The following is a 16190-nucleotide window of genomic DNA, read 5'->3' on the forward strand; positions in this document are numbered from 1 at the left end:
GGCTATGTGAGCCCCTGTCTCGAAAAGGAGGGAAAGGCAGTGAGATGGCTCAAGGACGAAATGAAGCTGCCACCAAACCTACGGAGTTTGATCCCTTAGGTTTACACAGTAGGTAGGAGGAGGACTGACTCCCTCCCACCAACTGTCCTCCGACTTCCACACTCACAAATGTGTGGGCACACACGTCTTTAAATAATAAACCAAAAACTAAAAGTGAAAGTATAGTGTGGTAGTTTGAATGAGAATGCCCCCGACCAGCTCTGATGTTTGAATATTTTTCCCCAGTTTGTGGAATTGTTTGGGAAGGATTAGGAGGTATAACCTTGTAGAGGAGGTTCATCCCTCGAGTGGTCTTTGGGGTTGCAAAAGTCCACAACATTCCCCCATCAACTCGATCTCCCTCTGTCTTGTGCTTGTGGATCAGATGTGAGCTCTCAGCCAATGTGCCATCACCATGCCTGCCTGCCTGCCGCCGAGCTGCCCGCCATGACGGTCATGGACTCACCCTCTGAAGCTGCGAGCTCCCATGCCTGCCTGCTGCCGTGCTCCTGGCCCCACTCCCTGCCATGATGGTCATGACCTCATTCTCTGATGCTGTGAGCTCCCGATACACTGCTTCTTTTATAAGTTGCCCTGATCATGGTGCGAGAGAAAGTAACTAAGATAGAAACTAGAAGATCTTCAGATCCACCTCTAGGTTTTTCTGGGTTAAGGAAACAGAATGGGTTGGTTTCCGTTTGTCTGTCAGCATGTATGCCCTCTCTGCCCCTCTGGCTTAGTTTTGTAGAAACTCACTAGATAACTAAGGCTGCCTAGAACACTATGTAGTACAGCCTAGTCTGGAATTATATCATCCTGGCTCCACATCTCAAGGGCTAGAATTATATAAAGTATGCTGTACACTTTATATGCCCAGCTGTCAGTGTGTAAAACTGAAAACTTAATTATTTGAATTGTAAAAGTTATAATACTGAGGACACTGAAAGCAGTGATGGTAGTCAAGACCTTTTAATCTAATAAATTCTAATAATTCTAAACCTTTTGAGACAGTGCCTCACTATGAAGCTCTAGCTGGAACTCTGCAGTGTAGACTCAGAGATCCACCTGCCTCTGCCTCTGCCTCTGCCTCTGCCTCTGCCTCTGCCTCTGCCTCTGCCTCTGCCTCTGCCTCTCTGCCTCTGCCTCTGCCTCTCTGCCTCTCTGCCTCCTCTGCCTCTGCCTCTGCCTCTGCCTCTGCCTCTGCCTCTGCCTCTCTGCCTCTCTGCCTCCTCTGCCTCTGCCTCTGCCTCTGCCTCTGCCTCTGCCTCTGCCTCTGCCTCTGCCTCTGCTGCCTCCTCTGCCTCCTCTGCCTCCTCTGCCTCTGCCTCTGCCTCTGCCTCTCTGCCTCTCTGCCTCTCTGCCTCTCTGCCTCTCTGCCTCTCTGCCCCTCTGCCCCTCTGCCTCCTGAGTGCTGGAATTAAAGGCCTGTAACACTAGGCTCAGGGATCTGATTTGGTGTTGGAGGGTCTCCCTGTAGCCCAGGCTGGCCTACAATTCACTGTAGAGTCCAGACTGCTCCTGAACTTGCAGCAATAGTCCTGTCTCAGCCTTCCAGCTACTATGACTGTCGATATAAGCTACATACTGGGTTTTATGTTTTTAAAGCATTATGAGTGTATATGGGTATGCGCTTTGTCTCTACAGAGGACATGGGTGTTGGAGTCCTCCTGATCTGGAATTACAGGCGATTTCAAGTTGGCCATCAAACTCCTCTGTGAGTGTGAGTGTGAGCAGTGAGTGCTCTGAACTGCTGGGCTATCTCTCTGGCCTCTAGTTCTACGGGTTTTTTGTTTGTTTGCTTGTTTGTTTTTTATTTATTTATTATTTATATGAATACACTGTCACTGTCTACAGACGCACCAGAAGAGGGTATCAGATCTCATTACAGATGGTTGTGAACCACCATGTGGTTGCTAGGATTTGAATTCAGGACCTCTGGAAGAGCAGTCAGTGTTCTTAACTGCTGAGCCATCTCTCCAGCCCTAGTTCTACGTTTTAATAGTAAATAAAATGTAGCCCTTCTGGCTTAAGGGTAGGTGCTCTCCTGACAATGGATGTGTCATGGGATACTCTGTCACAGCCTGCTGGCGATACTGAATGGTCGCAATGTATAGCCATCTGGTCCATTCAGGGAAGTCTTCACTTATTTTTAATTATTATTACTATGCAGACCAGACAGAAGTCACAGAGATCCACCTGCCTCTACTTCCCCACGTGCAGAGATTACAGGCAAACCCACTACACCTGGCTAGGAAGAGTGTCTTTGATGTATATCTTCAATATCTTCAGAGCATCCATACCTGGGAAAGCAACCAGACACAGGGCTTTTTGTCTGGAGACACACCTGTCTTTCTCTTTAGTTTTCTACTGTGCTCACGCTGGACCTAGGCTATTAGAATTCAGTTTCTTCTTTTCTTCATCTGGGGGTGTATGCAAATTCACTGGACTTTTCTGACCTGGGCTGCTTTTTTTTCCCTAATATAGAGATTTAGAACTCTCTAAAGTGGTTTGGTAAAAGTGATCATCAATCCCTGATGATGTTCTGATGATTTGACCAATCGGTAGTGGGCAGGAAACAAAGTCTAGCCAGGGTAGCCCACCAACAGATAGCACATAGCAGTTAAAGCATGGATTTCAGCCAGCAGAGGGGACACCTGTCAGGACCAGCGTCTCCCGCTTGAGCTTCAGCCAGCCTCGGACATGAGCATGCAGCAAAGGTCGCTGCTAGAGGCCAGAGGCCGACCTGCGCAGAGCTGAGGAACAACCCTACTACCTTGCTGCTAGGAGGTGGTTGCACCAGGGACAGTGATGGCAGCCGAGAGGGTGCTTGGCGCAGTGCTGAAGCTGCAGCCCTCCTGGCTCCCAGCGCTGACCCTGAGAAGCTGTGGTAAGACCTGAAGAAACTCTAACCATAGGCATTCTTGTGGAGACCTGTACAAGGTAGATGGTTTACAACTTGATTCGCTCCCTCGCCAAAGACTTGAAGAAGCTAGCTCTGCTGGGCCCCACCCGAGCCTGGCCCACAGGATTTTGGAGACAGCCGAGATTGAAAGCACCCCGGGGATACTCTTCAGGGGAATCATAATTTCAGTGCGACCCCATAAACATGACAGCACCCAGGAGCCAACTCCATAGCTGAGAGCATCCGCTCAGAGAGGGCAGAAAGCGGGAGCACCAGGGTCCCTTATATTAGAGGACCCATAACTGGGAGAGGAGACACCCGCAGCTCCCTCCCCACAGTTGTACCAGCTTCTCCTCTACATCAGGAGCCTTCTCACGACCACCATGTGCCAGGCCTTCTCATGCTCAGCTGTCCTGTCCCTATCCCACGGCAGCGAACCACAATCTATCACTAAAGAATCCCAGGCAATGCTTGGGAAAGGCCTTCTGATATAGGTGGGCCTCGAGAGGGTCCCCAGGGGAGAGATCGCATGAGTAAGAGCAAGAACAGGAAGTCAGCCTGGTGGGTGATGAGAAATAACCAGCTCTGAAGGGCCAGAAATCCCACAGGGCCTTTTCAACAGCAGAAAAACCAAGGCTGCCCTCAGAGGCAGCGGGAGGCGCCGGCCGCCCTCTAGTGGTGGCTGGAAAGAGAGGAGAAGGGAGAGCCAGTGCAGGGTCGCTAAATGTTTGCCCAATGGCAAATGGCTGCAAACAGGCTGGAAGTGCCTAAGTGCTTGGAGGAAAGCCAATCTGACCCAAAAACACCAGATCCAAACTGCTGGAACAGAGTAGACATGGTAGCGGCGACAGTGGCGGCAGACCCGGTGCCGGGGCGGAACAGATTTCAAGCATTCCCAAGTTACTGAAAGAGAAGCCTCATATATCCAGTGGGTATGGAAGGTCTGCGAAGGAAGAGTCCTTCGTCTTTGAGACTGCTCTTGCAGAGGTCCTGAGTTCAATTCCCAGCAACTATGTGATGGCTCACAACCATCTGTAATGGGATCCGATGTCCTCTTCTGGTGTGTCTGAAGACAGCTACAGTGTACTCAGATACGTAAAATAAATAAATCTTTAAAAAAATAAAAATGAAAAGAAAAAGACAACGAAAACGTCAGCCTCCACTCAAGGAAACAAGAAGTTTAAAAGGGATTAAAAATCTTGGGCATATGCATATATACATATACATATACATATACATATACATATACATATACATATACATATACATATACATATACATCCACTGTGTACAGAAACAAGTCAGGGAAAGTGCAACCTGTGAAAGCAACTGGGGTAGGCTGAAAAGATCTCCCCTGCAGCCACGGCACAGCCACACCCTGCATTACCCAGGCTGTAGGCCACCAGTGGGTATCCTTCCAACCAGATGGGGAAAACACCCTTTGCTCCAGGGATAGGAGAAAGAGGAGGGGCTGGTCTATGAGGTGATGGGCTGGACAGTGTATTCTGCAGCCTTCAGCTGTGGCTTTACAAGGCAAATTCATCTGAGGAGGGACAGGAATCCCCAATTCTGTCCTTGAGCCAGCTCTGCAGGAAAGCATGTCTACTCAGCTATATGGCATAAAGAGGCATAACCAAGAACTACCTGAGAAACAGACCAGTTACAGAAAATTCACTGTCACAGGGAGAAAATCCTGAAAAACGCAGTTCTGGTGGGAGGGGCAGCAGTCTCAGACAAGGCCGGAATCCCACCAACCCCTCCCACACGGAAACCACCCCTGCCAGCAGTGCCAGCAGTAGGAGCAACTTGAATCATACAGTTCACACCAGTCCCAGCACCAGAAGGGTTCTCACCATGACAATGGTCAACATCAGGAAATCCACTGCTTGGGAAACTGCCCTGCTTGTGGCCAAGAAGATAAACCATTAGAAATCTGGCCCAAAGAGAAGCCAAGAGCCCTCCTTGCAGTGAAATCTAGAAAACTAGAGTCTTTCTTATGACCCCAACCAGGGCTCTGAGCTCTGCAGTTCTCCAGGGCAGTGACTGCCATGCTCTGAGCTCTGCAGTTGTCCAGGGCTGTGACTGCCATACTCTGAGCTCTGCAGTTGTCCAGGGCTGTGACTGCCATCCCACATTGCAAGTGCTCGTTGTTAAATACCTGGACAGTGGTAGTATTTGTATAAATAAATCTCTGGGTAGCACCGTATGAACCGAGAAATTACTAAAGCATTATTCAAGGGAGCTTTGCCAAATCTCAGACTAAAGAAAGACTTCTTGGATACCCAGAATCCTAAAGTTTTTGGCAGTTTTTGACATATTTGAAGCCTGCTAATTTTCTTGAGAAGGGGTCTTTATTATGTCGCTCTGGTGCTCTTGGAATTCACTGTGTAGACCAGGCTGGCCTCAAACTCACAAGAGATTTATCTGCCAGCCTCTGCCTCCTGGGTGCTAAGATTAAAGGCATGAGCCCCTACATCTGGCTTTATCTTGTTTTTACATCTATATGAACTATATTTGTATTCAACACCTTTTCTAAAATTCATTTTAATTAACATCAATTAATTGTGTGAAATAATGGGTTTTATGACCTTATATTTGCATATGGTGTGCTTTGAGCACATTCCCTCTATCGATCGCTGTCACTTGTCCCCTCTGTCCCTCCCACTGGTCCTATTCCTATTTGCTTCTAACATTATTTCTGTCTTAGTTAGGGTTTCTAATGCTGTGATGAATCACGATGACCAAGGTAACCTGGGGAGGACAGGGTCTCTTCAGCTTTCGCTTCCACAGCACTGCTCATCACTGAAGGGAGTCGGGACTGGAACTCAAACATGGGAGGAACCTGGAGGCAGGAGCTGATGCAGAGGCCATGGAGAAGGGCTGCTTACTAGCTTGTTCCCATGACTTGCTCAGCCTGCTTTCTTATAGGACTCAGAACCACCAGCCCAGGGATGGCACCACCCACAGTGAGCTGGGCCCGCCCCCATCAACAACGCATTAAGAAAATGCCTTAGAGCTGGATCTACAGAGATGTTTTCTCAATTGAGGCTCCTTCCTTTTAGATGACTCTAGCTCATGTCCGTCTAGCTGACATAAAACTATCCAAGACAATAACTTCTTTTAAAGAAAAAAGATTCTGGATTCTGCCTATGAGATGCATGTATCTTTCTGGCTTCTTCTGTCAAACACTGTGATGGTGTCACCCATTCCCCTGCATCATTTGTTCCCTGTGTTTATATACTGGATTTCTTGATTAGTGTGAATATGTAAAGACAATAACAAACAGGAAATGCATAGAAAACCTTGTAAAAACGAGCCAGGCAAACGGTAGCACACACGTGCAACCTCACTGCTTGACATGTAGACTCTGTAGGACTACACGGTGAATGGAAGGCCTGAGTCGGTTATGTAGTTGTGTCTCAAGGGAAAACAAAACAAAACAAAACAAAAAAGGAGCTCTCCAAAGTCCTCCTCTTTTCCCGTAGTGATGCTACGGTCTCTGCTAAAGGCTCTCCTGCAAGTCCTGGCAAATAGTCTTCCTTGTTCTCACTTGACTACTTTTCCACTTTCCAGAGATATTTATCTACGTTCTCTTGTCTTGCCATGGCCCAGCAAGCCAGGAAGGCCAGGGGGTAAAGATAATTCTCTGGAGTTCAAGGCCAGCCTAGGCACATAGGTGCATGTGCACACACACGCGCGCGTGCGCGCACACACACACACACACACACACAGAGAGAGAGAGAGAGAGAGAGAGAGAGAGAGAGAGACTCTAGAACAGCCATTTCTCTTTGAGGAGTTTCTCTTTGTTGTGCACCTGTATGGAAGTTTGTGCATATTTCTGCTCCACAAAATATGGTTATGGCCTTTGAAGCCACCTTTTCCAAGGCATTTACCACTCTAAAGAGTCTTGGCCAGGCATCACAATATACCCCTTTAGTCCCAGCCTCAGGAGACAGCATTGGCAAAGCTCTGTTGAGCTCAAGTGCAGTCAGGGCTATATGGTAAGACGCTGTCTCCAAAAGCAAAAAACCCGAGAGCCTGTGTAGTGATGCCACCTTCTAAGTGCTCTGGTCACAAAAGCAGAATCTAGGACCCAGCACATTGGAGAGCTGGAAGACATCAGAGGCTCTGTTCTAGAAATAAAAGATGTCAAGTTGCTTTAGCCCAGTTTCCTGTCCCAGTTCTTTGTCTTGGAGTGTTTGGGAGACATAATCTCACTATTTAACCTTAGCTGGCATCAAGCCTCCCATCCCAGCCTCCAAGCATTCAAGTACATGTTTGTACCACACCTGGCCCCTTTCTCTACTCTATACAAGGCCCAGAAAATTCCAATCCCGAAACTGAATCTGGAAGTTCTTAAATTGCCAGCATTGCTCTTTGACATTCTGTGGGATTTACTGCCCCCACCTCCTTCAGAGATCTTTTCCTTTGTGGTTGCTAATATTTTGTGGCCTGAAAATCATCTTCCCTGCCTGGTGTGTCAGCTGTGGTGGTTTCTGTGAGGAAGGCCCCCAAAGGCTCATGTATTTGAATGTTTGCCCTCTAGATGGGGAACTACTTGAGGGAAGGGTTATGAGGTGTGGGCTTGTTGGAGGAGGTGTGTCACTGAAGGAGAGCTTTGAGTTTCAGAAAGCAGATGCCAGGCCCAGACTCTCCTGTTGCCTCCAGCTTTTGGATAAGGATGTTAAGCTCTTAGCTATTGCCCCAGCGTACCATGCCTGTCTACTGCCATGCTCCAAGCCATGACTGTCATAGAATTACCCTCTATGGGGCAAATAGGAACAGCTCCCATAGACTCATGTATTTGAATGCTTGGTCATTACTGAGTGGTACTACTTAACAGGGATTAAAAAGTATGGCCTTGTTGGAGGAAGTGTGTCCCTGGTGGTGGGTCTTGGGTTTTAAATGCTCAAGCCAGGCCCAGGGTCTCCCTGCTGCCTGTAGAGCCAGATGCAGAACTCTCAGCTACTATCCAGTACCACATCTGTCTGAAAGTCACCATGCTGCCCACCATGCTAACATGGACTGGATCTCTGAACTGTAAGCCAGCCCCAATTAAATGTTTTCCTTTATAAGAGTTGCCATGGTCATGGTGTCTCTTCACAGCAGTAGGACACTAAGACGTCCTCTGAAACTATAAGCAAGCCCCTGTTAATGTTTTCTTTCATAAGTTACTTTGGTCACCAGGCAGTGGTGGTGCACACTTTTACTCCTAGTACCCAGGAGACAAAGGCAGTTTATGAGCTTGGGGTCAGCTTGGTCTACAAAGTGAGTTCCAGGACAGCTGACGTTACATACAGAAATCCTGTCTCAAAAAAAACAAAGCAAAAAACAAGTTGCCTTGGTCATGGTGTCGCTCCACAGTTGTTATTAGAGTTCTCTAGAGAAACAGGACATATCGAATGAATCTCTCTGTAGAGAGAAAGGGAATTTATTAGAGTGGCTTACAGCCCATGGTCCAACAATGGTTGTCCACCAACACAAAGGTCCAAGACTTCAGTAGTTGTTCAATCTATGAGGGTAGATGCCTCATCTGGTCTTCAGTATAGGCCGGAATATCAGGAAGCAGCCTTTAATGCCAGTGAAGAGACTTGCTAGGGAAACGATGAGAAAGCAAGCAAGCAGAGAGACAGACGGACAGACGGCTTACTTCTTCTATGTCCCTTATCTAGGCTGCCAGGAGAAGGCGTAGTCCAGATTAACGGTGAATCTTCCCAACTCAAAGATCTGCGTTAGAAGTGGGTCTTCCCACTTCAAATGATTTGATTCAGAAAAAGGAATCCCTCACAGGTATGCTCAGTCATCTAGTTCATGCCAGATGTAGTCAAGTTGACAACCACAAACACCATCACAACAGCCATTGAAAGGGCACTAGGCAGGACATGCCTGTTGTCCCAACACTAAGAACTGGAGTTCAATCAAGGTCATTTTCAGCAACAGCTGAGCTTGAAGTCAACCTGGACTACAGTGACCCTGCCTTACAACAGGGACAACTGAAACCAAGAATATTCTCCCCAAGTATTTAGGGACAACATTAAGGAGGGTGAAAGGACACATGTGGTAAGAACACAGTGAGACCCTGTCTCAGAAACAAACAAAGCCAATTAAACATTCAACTGTAATGTCATCCTACTACACCAGTCCTGGGTAAAGGCATGAAGGGATCCAAGTTGGCACACGAGAAGATGCATGCACCTCCATGTTTACTGAGACATAACTCACCACAGACAAGTTGTGGAACTAGTCCAGATGCCTACAGTGGGGGAATGGACAAAGTGGATACCAATGTGTTGTTGCTAAGGCAGAAACAAAGACCTGAGGGACTCTTCTGTGATGCTATTTTTTATGAATAAAGACTAAGAACAAAATTACATCATTTGCAGAAAAAGTGGATAAAACTGGAGATTATCATGCTAAACAAAATAAGTCAGTATCAGAAAGACAAATGTCACAGTTCTTTCCAATGTGCAGCATCTAGGTTGTTTTGGGTTTGGGGTTTTGGTTTTTGGTTTTTAGTTTTTAAGCAGAGTAAGGTAGTACATGCCTGTAACCCAACACTCGGAGTGCTGAGGTGGGAAGACTGGAATGGCCAAGTCCAGCCTGGGTTATGTAGCTAGTGCCAGGCTAGTTAGGGCTATACAGCAGGACCCTGACTTGATAAATAAACCAGAGACAATTTAGGGAGAGCACAGAACCTAGTAGGAAGGAGACAAGGGATGAGACAGGGTTACAGGGTGGGAATATACTTAAAAGTGCATTCTGGGAGTTGGGGATTTAGCTCAGTGGTAGAGTGCTTGCCTAGCAAGCACAAGGCCCTGAGTTCAGTCCCCAGCTCCGGAAAAAAAAAAAAAAAGTGCATTCTGCTCATGGATGGAAACGGCATAACAAGGCCCACTACTTTGTAAAGTTAATATATGGAAAAGAAAGACTTTCAACACAGGTAATAAAATAAGGGGACACAGGATGAAGAAATTATTCCCTTCTGTATAAAAGAAATATAAAAGCCCATATGCTATTATGACGCATAAAGGAATAGGACGTTACTGACGGTTGTCTCCTCCATACTGCAACGTTCTCTCCAGGAGGGGTTGGTGCTCATGAGACTCAGGAGGTCAACAAACCTCACAGGTCTAGGGAAAGCCAAAGCTTGCAAGATTCACTGGGGCCCCTTTGCACAGCGACAGCTGCAGAAAACACCTGCTGGGCTGGGCGGGAGGCTGAGCAGCAGCTGCTGGGAGGGGACCCTCTGCTCTGACCTGTCACTGGCAGGAAAATGAGTGGAGCTGGAGATGATCGTGCTAAACAGTGTCAGCCAGAAACATAAAAACAGTACCGTGTGCTCCCTGAGATATGCAGGGAACTGCCTGCAAGCTGTGCACTGTTCCAGATGTGTGGGGAGAGCTCCAGATGTGCAGTTCTTGGGAGTCCTGCTGGGGTGGGCTTTGCAGTGATGAAGCTGCTCTTGACTCAGTTCTGGTCCTGTAACTAACCCCTCACCCACACTCCTGCAGGAACCCCAATAAAAACTCGATTCGCCAAGTTGGATTTTGACGCCCTCGCCCTCGTTACTTTGGTTGGCCATGGGTTTCCTTCCTGGGGTAAGAGTGTGTGTGTGTGAGAGAGATGCATTGAATCTCCCTATGAAAAGTGTCTCATAACGAAGGGTAAGAGATAAACTGGGCAAGAGTCAATTGTAGGAGAGATGGCTCAGCAGTTAGGAGAACTGACTGCTCCACCAGAGGTCCTCAGTTCAATTCTCAGCCACCACATGGTGGCTCACAGCTACTCTGATGCCCTCTCCTGGCACATAGGTGTACATGCAGATAGAGTACTCATACATTAAATAATTGGTTTTTAAAAGAGTCAATTGTAGGAAAAGTGGCATTGACTTTTTATTTTACACTTTTCTGTTTGTTTTTGAGACAAGGTCTCTTACTATGTAAGCCTGGCTTGGAACTTGCGATGTAGGCCAGGCTGCCCTCAAACTTGCAACGTTTCTGATGCTTCTGTCCCTGAGTGATGGTACTACAGACATGTGGATACGTGCCAACACATTCTATAAACAAGCTCTTGCTTGGCCCTGCTAGCTTTTTTTTCTTTTCTTTTTTTCGGAGCTGGGAACTGAACCCAGGGCCTTGTGCTTGCTAGGCAAGCGCTCTACCACTGAGCTAAATCCCCAACCCCGGCCCTGCTAGCTTTGAACTGTCCGTGAGGCGGACCTTAGCCTACCAAGTCCCAGGATTTAAAAGGACATGGCTCAGCGGTTAAGAGCTCTAACCGTTCTTCCAGAGGTCCTGAGTTCAAATCCCAGCAGCCAGATGGTGGCTCACAACCATCTATAATAGAATCTTATGTCCTCTTCTGGTGTGTCTGAAGGTAGCTATAGTGTGCTTATATATAATAAATAAAATTAAAATATTACAAAAATTATAAAAAGTGGTTACTGCATCAAACCTGTTTCCACGTTTGTGTCTTTATAAAGATCAAACTGTGTGGAGGCTGCAGAGATGGCTAATGATTGAGAATACTTGGTGCGGGGTTGGGGACTTAGCTCAGTGGTAGAGCAATTACCTAGGAAGCGCAAGGCCCTGGGTTCGGTCCCCAGCTCCAGAAAAAAGAACCAAGAAAAAAAAAAAAAAAGAATACTTGGTGCTATACCAGAGGACGGGGGTTCAGCTGACTGGTGGCTCCCACAGTGGTACTCTCACAACTGCCCGGTGCATATACATGGTTCTCTCTCTCTCTCTCTCTCTCTCTCTCTCTCTCTCTCTCTCTCTCTGTCACACACACACACACACACACACACACACACACACACACTTCTTAAATCTACTATAGTAAGCCTAACATTTATACACAACAAAATGTACCCAACTGAAGAGTACAGAGGGCTGGAGAGGAGGAGAGCACTGGCTGTTGTGCAGAGGACCTGGCTGCAGTGAGCAGCGCCCAGGTCAGGCTGCTTACACGTGCCTGCATCTCCAGTCCCAGGGTATCCATTATACTTAGGGTTTCCAATTCCTGTGGAGAGACCCTGTGACCCCAGAAACTCTTATAAGTGGGGCTGGTTTAAGTTTCAGTGGTTCGGTTCACTGTTATCATGGTGGGAAGCACTGTGTGCAGGCAGACATGGCACTGAAGAGGTCGCTGAGGGTTCCACATCTGGATCTGCAGGCTGCAGGAACTGAGAGTGCACCATAGGGCCTGGCTTAAGTATTTGAAACCTCAAAGCCCACCCCCAGTGACACACTTCCTCTAACAAGGTCACACCTCCTAATGCTACTCCCCAAATGTTCAAATCTATGAGTCTATAGGGCCATTGTTATTTAAACCACGACAGCATCTGCCTCCCTCTTCTGGCCACCAGGAGCACCTGCTCCCACTCAGGTACACACATATATATACAATGGGGAGAGGGACCAGATCAATGAGTTTTAAGAAACATGCGCGGTTAATAAATACTCTTCTGAAATTTAGAACCTTCCTATCATAAGATACCCTCTCTCCTGGACGGTGATTAGCAGAGTCGATTCTGGTTGCCTGTTGGCCGGAAGTTGCCTCCAGCTCCTTGCCACGCTGGCTTCTAAGCAGCAGCTCACAATATCACGGCCCAGCGCTTGCCTTGACAGTCGGGGAGCTATTTCTCTGGCTTGGAGGCTTTGGAGGTTTTACAATCTATAGGACCAAGTTTGGCCATAATCTCTTCATATACTTTTCTCCTTCCCAACTTCACCCTTGATTAGGAATTTGTATTTCGCTGGGCTGTGCCCTTCATTCTGTTCCTTCAGACTTTCTCTGTGTGCTTCAGTTTACGTCATTTCTTTTTTTTTTTTTTTTCTTTTTCTTTTTTTTTTTTTTCAGAGCTGGGGACTGAACCCAGGGCCTTGTGCTTGCTAGGCAAGCGCTCTACCACTGAGCTAAATCCCCAACCCCAGTACTATGCTTTTCAACTCTTGAAGTTCCATTTTATTCGTGTGTGTGTGTGTGTGTGTGTGTGTGTGTGTGTGTGTGTGAGAGAGAGAGAGAGAGAGAGAAAGAGAGAGAGAGAGAGAGACAGGGTCTCAATATGTGGACCAGGCTAACTTCAAACTCAAAGAGATCCAACTGCTCCTGCCCCTGAATGCTAGGATTAGCCCAGTGGTGGTAGTGGTGATACACGCATTAGATCCAAGTAGGAGTAGGGGACAGTAGCAAGCAAATCTCTGAGTTTGAGACCAGCTTGGTCTCCAGGACTACCAGGGCTACACAGAAAAACCCTGTCTCCAAAACAACAACAACAACAACAACAAAACAGACAGAGAAGACAGAGGAGAGAGACAGAGACTGAGAGAGACGGAGAGGGGAGGAGGAAAGGCGTGTGTCTTACCCCAGCTTCCCATTTCTCATTATTGTGCTTTTCTCCGCCTTATGGTCATGTTTTCTGTCAAATCTGTAAGGATATTTTGGCAGGGTGTTTGTTTACGTGTATGTCTTTCCTGCGTGTATGACTGACTGTGTACTAACTTTGTGACTGGTGCCAGAAACCAGAACAGGCACAGTATCGTCTTAGTGGGTACAGAATGACACAGTTCCTGCTCCAGGTACAGGGACAACAGGTGTGGGTCTCCAACAGTGTAGAGAGCCGCTGTGTGCATAAGGCTTGGTAGTATAATAATGTACATGTTCTACATTACTCCTTTAAGGAATGTCCTCCTTGTTAATGTTAATGACTCCATGATAATCAGGCAGCAGGAGTCTAGCAGGCAAAGGTGTGGCTAATGTCTTAGCAAAATGGTATATGCCTTAAGGTTGGGGGAAAAAACTCTAAGAACATGAAAATATATTTCTCGATTGTGCAAAAACTAAGGATGTGATATGAATTATGAGGGACTTCACAAATCTAAAGGAACAGAGGCAGCTACACTATGAGCCAGCTTGTTAAAAAGATACAAAGACAGGATGATACAAGTGCAGGCAGATTCCTGAGTTCAAGGCTGGGACAGAGTAAGGTTAGGCCCAGATGTGGTAGAAATGGTCATTTCAGGAGGTGGTCCCACCCTGCTAGCTTAGCAACTGTGCTTAGCAGAGGCATGCAGATCTCTGAATTCTTTTGCAATGTTAAAACAAAATGTGTGCTGGGTATCCGGATGCTCATTCATAGGATAACCAAAAGGGAACCAGAAGTAAATGACTGGATTGATATGTAAAATGAAAGACTGGGCTTAAGATCTGTAGGAGATGAGCTATCCAGAGGAGAGAACTGCTGGGGGAACTGTCTTGAGCAGAACACACACACACACACACACACACACACACACACACACACACACACACACACACACACAGAGAGAGAGAGAGAGAGAGAGAGAGAGAGAGAGAGAGAGAGAGAGAGAGAGAAAGCGAGCGCTGTCTGGAGAGCTCCAGAGAAAGCAGATCAGAGAGAAAGGAAGATCAGAAGATCAGAGGGAGAGAGAGAGAGAGAGAGAGAGAGAGAGAGAGGGAGGGAGAGAGGGAGGGAGGGAGAGAGGGAGAGAGAGAGAGAGAGAGAGAGAGAGAGAGAGAGAGAGAGAGAGACCAAAGAACGGAAAGCTGGAAAGCTCTCTCCAGCACAGCAAAGGCCTCAGGTTGGACCATGATGAGACTTTGAGCCGTTTGTTTCACCATTCCCAGACATGCTCTCCACACCAAGCCTGGCCCTTGGCAAATGATTGTTAACAGCAGGTGATAGGAGCAGCACCTTGGCCTCTGCAAGAGAGTGCTTTTCATTGTTGAGCCAGTTCTCCAGCCCTGTTGACTAGGCATTTTTTTAAGTGCTTGCTTACTAATTTGTTTTCTGTAATATTTCTGAATCAATTTGAAATTGGCAGCTTTTTTTTTTCTGGCCTCGGTTTTTCTTGTTTCTTATGGCTTTAGTAATTTTTTATCCTGTGATAGCCATTGAGGATATCAATTAAGACTTTTTTGTTTCCTCTCTTTTAAAACTCTATTAAAAAATTTCAGGGGGTACCTGTTGGGGTCAGAGGGAAATCCAGGGGAGCTGACTTTCTCTCTCGACCATGCAGGTTCCGGGGGCTGAAGTCAGGCTTTCAAGCTCAGTGACAAGCACCTCTCCCCACTAGGCCATCTGTGAAGCTTGTCTGTCTCTTGCATAAGGTCTAAACCAACCCAAAATTTACTAGTCAGTCCAGGCTGGCCTTGAACTAGCAATCCTCCTGACCCAGTTTACCACGTGCTGGGATTATAGGCCACCAATGGGTCTGAGGGTGTCCAAAGTTTAGGGTACTCTTTTTTTTAATTATATATATATATATATATATATATATATATATATATATCTGAGTACACTGTAGGTGTCTTCAGACACACTAGAAGAGGGCATCTAATCTCACTACAGATGGTTGTGAGCCTGTCTTAGCTTTTCACCTGTGTCCACTTCAGTTAAACACTCCTTCACGTGTTTGCCCAAGCAAAACACCATCCAACTGATTTTCCAAAGAGCCCTTAAGTTTCCACTTCAAAGCTCTCTCCTCTCTATGACTCTAATCTCCAAATTCCAATGATAAGCACCCCAAACTCCAACCTGTCTCAGCAAACCTGCCATGCTCTTGGGTCTCTCCTTCCTATGCCAGAATCCAGGCACTGCTCTCCCCACCACACTGCCTAAAGTCAATGCCCCAGTGCTGTGTCTTAGTTTAGTTTCCTTTGTTCTGTGTGTGTGCACACACATAAACATGCATGTGCACCCACTCACATGTTCATACGTGTACACTCACTCACACATGCTAGAGAACTAAGTCAGGTATCTTCCTCAATATTTCTGCACTTAGGTTTTTTGCTTGTTTGTTTGTCTGTTTGTTTAGCACAGGGTCTCTCCCTAACTCTGAAGCTTGCCAATTTGGCTGAACTGGCTGACCAAAATAAGGCGTGGTGAATTCTTCGTCTCTGCCTGCTCAAGCTCTGGGGTTGGAGGCGCCTACCACTACGCTACTCTCTCTTTAGATGAGTACTACAGATTACACTCAGGTCTCGACAGCCAGAGAACTAGAGCGTGGACCAGCTATCGATCGAAGTTTAAGGTGGAAGACCGCACCAACTTTTAAAATTAAGGTCTCACTGTGCAGCCCTGGCTGAGCTTTCTGTGCAGACCAAGCTGGCCTGGAGTTCAGAGATTTACCTGCCTCAGCCTCCCAGGTGCTACGATTACAAGTGTGCACCATCATGCCCAGCCGTGTATCAGTTTAAAGGTACTTTTCAGGTATATCTGGGTGAG

At 46.9% G+C, this 16190-nt stretch overlaps 1 protein-coding gene across 6 annotated transcripts in view; it reads right to left on the minus strand.

The window, feature by feature from the left end:
• The window catches only part of Katnal2 (katanin catalytic subunit A1 like 2), a 76125-nt gene that overhangs the window by 54376 nt on the left and 5559 nt on the right, over positions 1-16190 (minus strand). Inside the window, exon 2 of one of the 6 annotated variants that reach the window (XM_039097298.2) lies at positions 14928-15075. The exons of the other annotated variants lie outside the window; for them this stretch is intronic. The gene's annotated coding sequence lies outside the window, so the exon portion shown is untranslated. The remainder of the gene's footprint in view (positions 1-14927; positions 15076-16190) is intronic. 6 annotated transcript variants of the gene reach the window in all.

The sequence above is a fragment of the Rattus norvegicus genome, chromosome 18 (genome assembly GCF_036323735.1).
Source record: "Rattus norvegicus strain BN/NHsdMcwi chromosome 18, GRCr8, whole genome shotgun sequence".
NCBI lineage: Eukaryota > Metazoa > Chordata > Mammalia > Rodentia > Muridae > Rattus > Rattus norvegicus.